Here is an 8178-nt window from a genome sequence, read left to right on the forward strand (position 1 = left end):
AACAGGTGAGGAGGAGAAGGAATTTCATCAGGTGCATTTTGTATGGCAGGGCAGACCTGCTGAAATCTGCACTTCTACACAGCCATTAAAGGAAGAGAGCTTCTGTCCTCTCTTATACCAGGCCACCTTAGCTGTAAAGTTCCTTGTCTCCCCATTCAAATCAGCAGCATTCTTCAGTCATATAAAATGCCTCATTGGGAACAATATGACGTCCACCATGAACATAGCATTGCATTTTATAGGACTGAAGGACACCTGCAAGCTGTTTTGTGCCACGCTGCCAGGTAGCAAGGCTGGGGGGGGGGGAGAGAAAATAACTCCAAACACTCTGCTGCCTTGTCTTAATGGTAAACTCCTCACCCCCAATGAATTCCTCATCCCCTTTTTGATAGAGATGAATGTTCTTGTGAAAATGGGAGGGAGGATATATTTTTTTTGGGGGGGGGGTAGTCTAGCATAACTTTAAATGGAAACTTGATACACAATGACAGGTGGCACTTTTTACTGCTATGCAAATAAAGTGATGGGGGAAGTCTTAGGGAAGCTACAGAGGAAGCAAAGGCAAGTGGGTCTGGTCTGGTGCCACTGAGAAAATTTCTTCCATCTCAAAGAGCAGTGACAGAGGAGGGGCGTTCCTCAACGGTAGAGGAAAGGGTTAATTTTCCCTGTTGCAATTCTGAAAAGTATCAGCCCATCACTACTGCCTGTGGATGGTCTTGGTGCATTAAATGAAAGATACCTTTGAGTTCACACCTATCTGTAGTCTCTTAACCACCAAGCAAAATTAGTTTGTCATTTGTCGTTAGTTGCTATGCCACTATTGGCACCAGGTGGTTCCACCAGAAGCAATAAACTGTGAAGGGTTAAACAATCAAAGTTCATTTTATTACAAACAGCGAGAATTGGTGGGGTGGGGAAAGCTCCCTGCCCTGGAAAGAAGCCTCTGCTTTCTGAATCTGGGGACAGGCTGCAGTTGTGATGCCAAGGTACTTCATTCTGTTATCTAATAATAATTTTATTTCATATTTTAAAGGGACTTGCATGTCTAAAGTGAGAGGTGGTGGACCTTGATGTGCATGGTAAAAGGAGGAAAGGCTGACTTGATGCATAGGAGATTTGTTAGGTGTGAGCTGATAAAAAGGACTTCGGGATTCCCATACCTTTTAACAGCTGTGTAAAAGAAGTTATTGTGGCAGCTTGGCATGTAACGATGGGGGGCAAGTCTCCTTCCTTACTAGTTGGGCAAAAAAGGGAATTTCATCAGGTGAAGCTGTTCTCACCCCCACACAGCAAACTGTCAACATTTCAACTTCTACCCAAATAGTTCTCTCCCGTTTTCATCTTGTCGCCTTACATAATGCATGGAGGTCAACTTGGAGAGTGAGAAATTTAGCATCTTTTGCTGAACTTCCCACTTCTACATAACCCGTGCAGGTGTTCTGTCCCACCTTCCCATTTGGTCTCCCAGATCTCCTCCTACAGCCTATAACTGTTGACATCTTCCAAGTTCATGCTGGAATCCCACCATTTACCGTATATAACTATTAAAATTGCTGCAGGAGCTCTGCCCTTTTTTACATCTGGCTGCCATGTGTCCCATTCAAGGGTCTAGAAACCTAGGCCTCAGGCCTCTAGAAACTTGGGAAGGCACAAAGCACAGGAAGGATCATCTCTGGGGCAGCTTTTGCAAAACTAAAGTAAGGGGGAGGAATCCATTGCCCTGAACACTGGGCATGCTGGGTGGCGATGATAAAAGTTGGAGTCTAGCTATGTCTGGAAAGCCCCAGGCTCCCCACCACCCCTGAGCTAGAGTAACAAATGAAGCCCACCAGTTCAATGCAGCCAGTACAAGGATAGCAATGTGAGCAGGAACCAAAGTCATTGAGAAATGCTTGTACTGGGGAGGGGGAATGGAAGCTAAGAAGAATTAACTAGTTTCAGTTTTGTATATACTGTAGCTGGGAGCAGCACACTGGTAAGCAAAGTTTGTTCCTTCTAATCCAGCCTCTGTGGCTCATTTTAATCATGAAAATGTGGGGTAGCCAACCTCATCGAAGCAACATGCTTAAGTATACTTAATATGCATATTAATATGCCAGGTTTAGCTCACCTTAGGAAAGACCAGGAAACCGAGCCTTTGCTCTCCCTCATAGAATCATAGAATCATAGAGCTGGAAGAGACCACAAGGGCCATCGAGTCCAACCCCCTGCCAAGCAGGAAACACCATCAGAGCACTCCTGACATATGGTTGTCAAGCCTCTGCTTAAAGACCTCCAAAGAAGGAGACTCCACCACACTCCTTGGCAGCAAATTCCACTGTCAAACAGCTCTTACTGTCAGGAAGTGCTTCCTAATGTTTAGGTGGAATCTTCTTTCTTGTAGTTTGGATCCATTGCTCTGGTCCGCTTCTCTGGAGCAGCAGAAAACAACCTTTCTCCCTCCTCTATGTGACATCCTTTGATATATTTGAACATGGCTATCATATCACCCCTTAACCTCCTCTTCTCCAGGCTAAACATGCCCAGCTCCCTTAGCCGTTCCTCATAAGGCATCGTTTCCAGGCCTTTGACCATTTTGGTTGCCCTCCTCTGGACACGTTCCAGTTTGTCAGTGTCCTTCTTGAACTGTGGTGCCCAGAACTGGACACAGTACTCCAGGTGAGGTCTGACCAGAGCAGAATACAGTGGCACTATTACTTCCCTTGATCTAGATGCTATACTCCTATTGATGAGGCCCAGAATTGCATTGGCTTTTTTAGCTGCTGCATCACACTGTTGGCTCATGTCAAGTTTGTGGTCAACCAAGACTCCTAGATCCTTTTCACATGTACTGCTCTCAAGCCAGGTGTCCCCCATCTTGTATTTGTGCCTCTCATTTTTTTTGCCCAAGTGCAATACTTTACATTTCTCCCTGTTAAAATTCATCTTGTTTGTTTTGGCCCAGTTCTCTAATCTGTCAAGGTCATTTTGAAGTGTGATCCTGTCCTCTGGGGTGTTAGCCACCCCTCCCAGTTTGGTGTCATCTGCAAATTTGATCAGGATGCCCTTGAGTCCATCATCCCTCAGTCTACCTGAGAAGCTTGGTGTGTAAAGAGGTTTGAGCTGCTTGCTAAAAGAAACTGAAATGGACAGATCCATCCATTTGTAGGTTGTTGGCATATATGTGCAACGAGGAATTGTAATTGTAATGGGGTTATTGTGCCTAATCTACCGCCCCACCAAGGCTGCCATCCTAACCCTACTTGCCTGAGAGTAAGTCCCACTGAATTCAACAGGACTTCGGGGCAGACATGGTTAGGGTTGCTTTGTAAGCCTCTGAGCAAGCAGATTGCTGACATTTTAATGTATCCTTTTGAAAACATGCTTAATTATTTCAGAGGGAGAAAGAGGGGTTGAACAGCACTGCAGAATAAAACAATATTTGAATTACTGTCCTTATGGGTGTATATTACATGCTCTTTAATACTAGTGCTTGGGCTCATCAAATGAAATGGATGAATGATATGCTCAGACTGGGCAAAAGGAAAGGCTCATTCAAACCAAGGATAATGAATTCCTGGAATTCACCTCCCCAGCATGGCTGCTGGCTTAGATACCTTTTTAAAGAGAGATGAGACGAACACCTGGTCTGCCTGCAGCCACGACCCCCTGACAGCTAAATGGAAGCTTCCTAGTCAGAGGCTTGATCCCCTCTGGACGCTTCACAGGGCAGACAAGCAGCAGGAGAGGACTGTGTGTGTGTTGCCTTCATGCCTTGCCTTGGACTCCTTGAAGGCATTTGCTTGCCCAGTTTTGCAAGCAAGTTGCTGGATTTGAAGGGCCTTGGGTACCCTTTTCATCTCCTTGTGTCCCCCATCCCTGGCGTTGCTATTGAATCTCCTTTCTCAAAGCTCCTGCTGCTTCTTACTCCACACAGCGGATTAATTCTGAATGGACGTCTCTTATGTCTCTGGGGCATGCCTTGAGGAAAAAGGACGGTGGTATTTAATGATATTTATCTTGATTCCTTCAGTGACACATTGGGAAAGAGGCTTCATTGCAGGTGGGATTGATGATCTGTGCTCATTCAAAAGCAGAATGGTGTTGGCTTTTTGTCTTGGCAAGCCTTTGTTTGAAAAGGTGACGCTGACATTTATTTATTGACTGTTTCGTGGGCTTTTATTGGAGAGGTTGCAGGTGAGGAGAAGGACAGGTTATTCTCAGAGGAATCATTCTCTCTTTCTCATATTGCATCCATTTCTTTAACCCAAGGGTGGTCCACTTAAAAGAATTTTTTTTAATGAAAAAAGGAGGCTGTAATATGAAAATAATCAACCCTGAGAATAAAAATTTGAAGCAGGTTTTGCTGACTTATGTGGTCAGATCCTGGCTTTCATTAGGGCACAGATCCATGCTGTCCAGCAGGCTGACGTTCAGCTTGTGAGGTCTAATTTCTGTCTTTCTTTTTTTACATTCCTATAACCCCCATGGCCTGTCAATGGGTTTCAGGTTTAGATAGCAATAACAGTGCATGTGCTCTCAGTTTAATCCTTCCTTGGTGTACAAGGGGCTTTATGTATAGGGCTTTATAGGTCTTGACTGACCATCAGCCAATGGGATAGCTGTGCTTAACCCTCTTCCCACCTGCCACTTTCCCTTGCACTCCTCTCAACTATTTTTCCTTACTCAATGGAGCAAATAGTTCTGGGTTCCTTGGTTGGGTTAGGGGAAGTGTTGGAGGGGGAAAGCAGCCAGAGGGGGACAGTTAAAGTAGCCGACTTCAAGTCATGTCCACTTGCTTTACAGCAAAAGGTGATGTCTGGGGTTAGCCTTTTACCTTATAGAGCACTTTCTCCATGCACTGTAAGAGAGGACCAGAGGAACAGCTGCCACTACTGTGTTTCCTTTCTCTTCTGCAACATGTAGCAAAAGAAATATGTGATGTAACAATCGGCTCATCCCGGGCTCATCCACACTTCCCCTTCCTCCACTTTTTCCAGGCATGGTCTGTGCTTTAAAGCTCTGTGTCGGAGCACCCCTCTTTTTGCTCTGGAGCTTTCCCCATGAAAACCTGTTCTTTAAAGTTGAATTGGAGCAAATGGCAATCCACAGAAAACGCAAATGGATGTTTGCTCTGATTGGGCACCAAAGAGTGGCTTTTCATGGGGAAAGTGCCAGGGCAAAGACACACACGCACACAAAATGCTTGGACACAGAGCTTTTAAATACAGACCATGCCTGGAAAGAGTGGGCCTAAAGGTAAGTATGGCGAAGCCCCCGGACTTCCTTCTGTGTCGTGTTTCTATGCGCAGGTCTGGGCTTTAGAACTCCATGTTCAAGTAGTGTTTTTTCTTTTTTTGTCCCAGTGCTTCCCCTGGAAAATCCTGCCTTTTACTGATGAATTGGAGCAAACAGGTTTTCTGCAGATCGCGATTTGCTCCGAATCAGCAGTAAAATGTGGGAAAGCACCAGGACATGAACAGCAGCACTCGGACACAGAGCTTTAAAGTGCCGATCTGTGCCTGGGAAATGTGGCACAAAAAGGAAGTCTAGGTGAGCTCTGGATGAGGCCAACACCGTGTCCTGCTAACTCAACATTGTTTGCTGCTCTGAGAGAAAGAGACAAGGAGAGGAGTCTCCAAGGGACGTTCTCTCCACGGCCAATCTTTCAGAACCACGCTTTTCAAAAGGCTGAAGCAGAATTCCTAAAGCTTTGGGATTCTTGCACTTGTAAATCTTTGCTTGCTGATCTTCCCTGGACAAGACTAGCTCCTGGAGTTGTTTCTCTCTCTCCTTACATTGCATTCCAAGCGGGTGGTCGGGTGCACTGAGCCTGGAAGAAGCGTTTGCCTATGGCATTCAGATACAATGAAAGAGGTGACTCCCAAGCTCCACTGTGCCATCTTCCATGCAGTCTTTTCTGTCCTGCCTAAACACAACAGGATATAGGACATGGTTGTATGTTGAAAATGCTCTCTTTCAGATGAAGGGAACTGTCTTTATTCTTTATTCCTTTGATCGTGAATGGCTGCAAATGTTTGCCGCCGATGCTTCATACTGCATTTTTTCCTGTTCTTGCTTATTTTCCTGTTTGATCTTTCTTTGTTATCCCTATTGTGTTGTGCTATGTGAGTGGAATGAACAGATCTGAGGCTCTTAATGGCACCATAAAGCAAAGATTGCTTGAGTTAGTGAACTTAATTAAGTTGGATGCCTTGGAAATTTGTCTGGGGATCAGAATTTAGTGATTCTCTTGGATGGTGAATCTGGCATTTGCCTGGCATGAATCGGATGCCATCTGCATCACATATCTGTTAAGCTGGCCTCGTGATTCCTTGTGGGAACACTGTTGAGTCTCATCAATGCTTATCTTTTGCCCTCTCAGGATTTAACCTTTAAGAACAGGATGTTTCTTTCATGGCCTTCTCCAGTGTTATGATGGCATCAAAGCATTATTGAAACATAACATGGAAATACTGGTCCAAGTTAGTGACACCTAAATTCAGAGGCTGCCTTGGATGAGCCTCTGGTCTCCATCCTTCTCTGTCTCCTGCACTTCCTTCTCCATTTGCTGGAGGCTTTTCTTTCCTGGGCTCCAGTCCTGCCAAGACACTTCTATGGGTGAGCCAATGAGTGTAAATTGACTTGAATACTGTAAGTCTGCTGCTTGTGTGGGACTCACACTTCATCATACACAGCAGATGCATTGTGCATATATTTTCTATTTATGTATCAAACCATATATATATATATATATATATATATATATATATATATATAATGTTTGGAACAGCCTGAAGACATAAAAAACAATACGAAAAGCCAGGACAAATAATTTACAGTTGAATAACCATCTTCCATCATTCTCATTGTTTAAACTGAAATAAATGTGCCACTCCCAGAACGTAAATGGAGCTTAGGTAGAGCATCTGCCTTGCATACAACCCATCCCCCTTGAAATTGTGACTGTGTGCCCATGGGCACATTAGAGCACCCTAGCACCTCCTCCCACCCTCAGCCTGACGATGACAACAACAACAACAATTTTATTATTTATATCCCATCCATCCAGCTGGGTTCCCCCAGCCACTCTGGGCAGCTTACATAGTAAAACATAAACATTAAAAACTTCCCAATACAGGGCTGCCTTCAGATGTCTTCTAAAATTTGTGTAATTCTTTACCTCCTTGACATTTGATGGGAGGGCGTTCCACAGGGAGGACACCACGACCGAGAAGGCCCTCTGCCTGGTTCCCTGCAACCTCACTTATTGCAGTGAGGGAACTGCCAGAAGATGCTTGGTGCTGGACCTCAGTGTCCAGACTGGATGATGGGGTTGAAGACGCTCCTTCAGGTATAATGGGTAAAGGCCATTTAGGGCTTTAAAGGTCAGCACCAACACTTTGAACAGTGTTCAGAAATGTACTGGGAGCCAGTGAATATCCTTTAGGACTCGGGTTATATGATCCTGGCAGCTGTTCCCAGTAACCAGTCTAACTGCTGCATTGTATTAATAATAATAATAATAATAATAATAATAATAATAATAATAAAAATAAAAATAAATACCCCGCCCATCTGGCTGGGCTTCCCCAGCCACTCTGGGCGGCTTTCAGCAAAATACTAAAACACTACAATACATGAAACATTAAAAGCTTCCCTAAACAGGGCTGCCTTCAGATGTCTTCTAAAAGTCTGGAGTTGTTGTTTCTCTTTGACATCTGGTGGGAGGGCATTCCACAGGGAGGGCGCCACTACCGAGAAGGCCCACTGCCTGGTTCCCTGTAACTTGGCTTCTCGCAGTGAGGGAACTGACAGAAGGCCCTCGGTGCTGGACCTCAGTGTCCGGGCAGAACGATGGGGGTGGAGACGCTCCTTCAGGTATACAGGACCGAGGCCGTTTAGGGCTTTAAAGGTCAGCACCAACACTTTGAATTGTGCTCGGAAACGTACTGGGAGCCAGTGTAGGTCTTTCAAGACCGGTGTTATATGGTCTTGGCGGCCGCTCCCAGTCACCAGTCTGGCTGCCGCATTCTGGATTAGTTGTAGTTTCCGGGTCACCTTCAAAGGTAGCCCCACGTAGATCGCATTGCAGTAGTCCAAGCGGGAGATAACCAGAGCATGCACCACTCTGGCGAGGCAGTCCGCAGGCAGATAGGGTCTCAGCCTGCGTACCAGATGGAGCTGGTACACAGCTGC

Source organism: Podarcis pityusensis (assembly GCF_964106645.2).
Source record: "Podarcis pityusensis genome assembly, chromosome: 5".
In the NCBI taxonomy this organism is placed as follows: Eukaryota; Metazoa; Chordata; class Lepidosauria; order Squamata; family Lacertidae; genus Podarcis; species Podarcis pityusensis.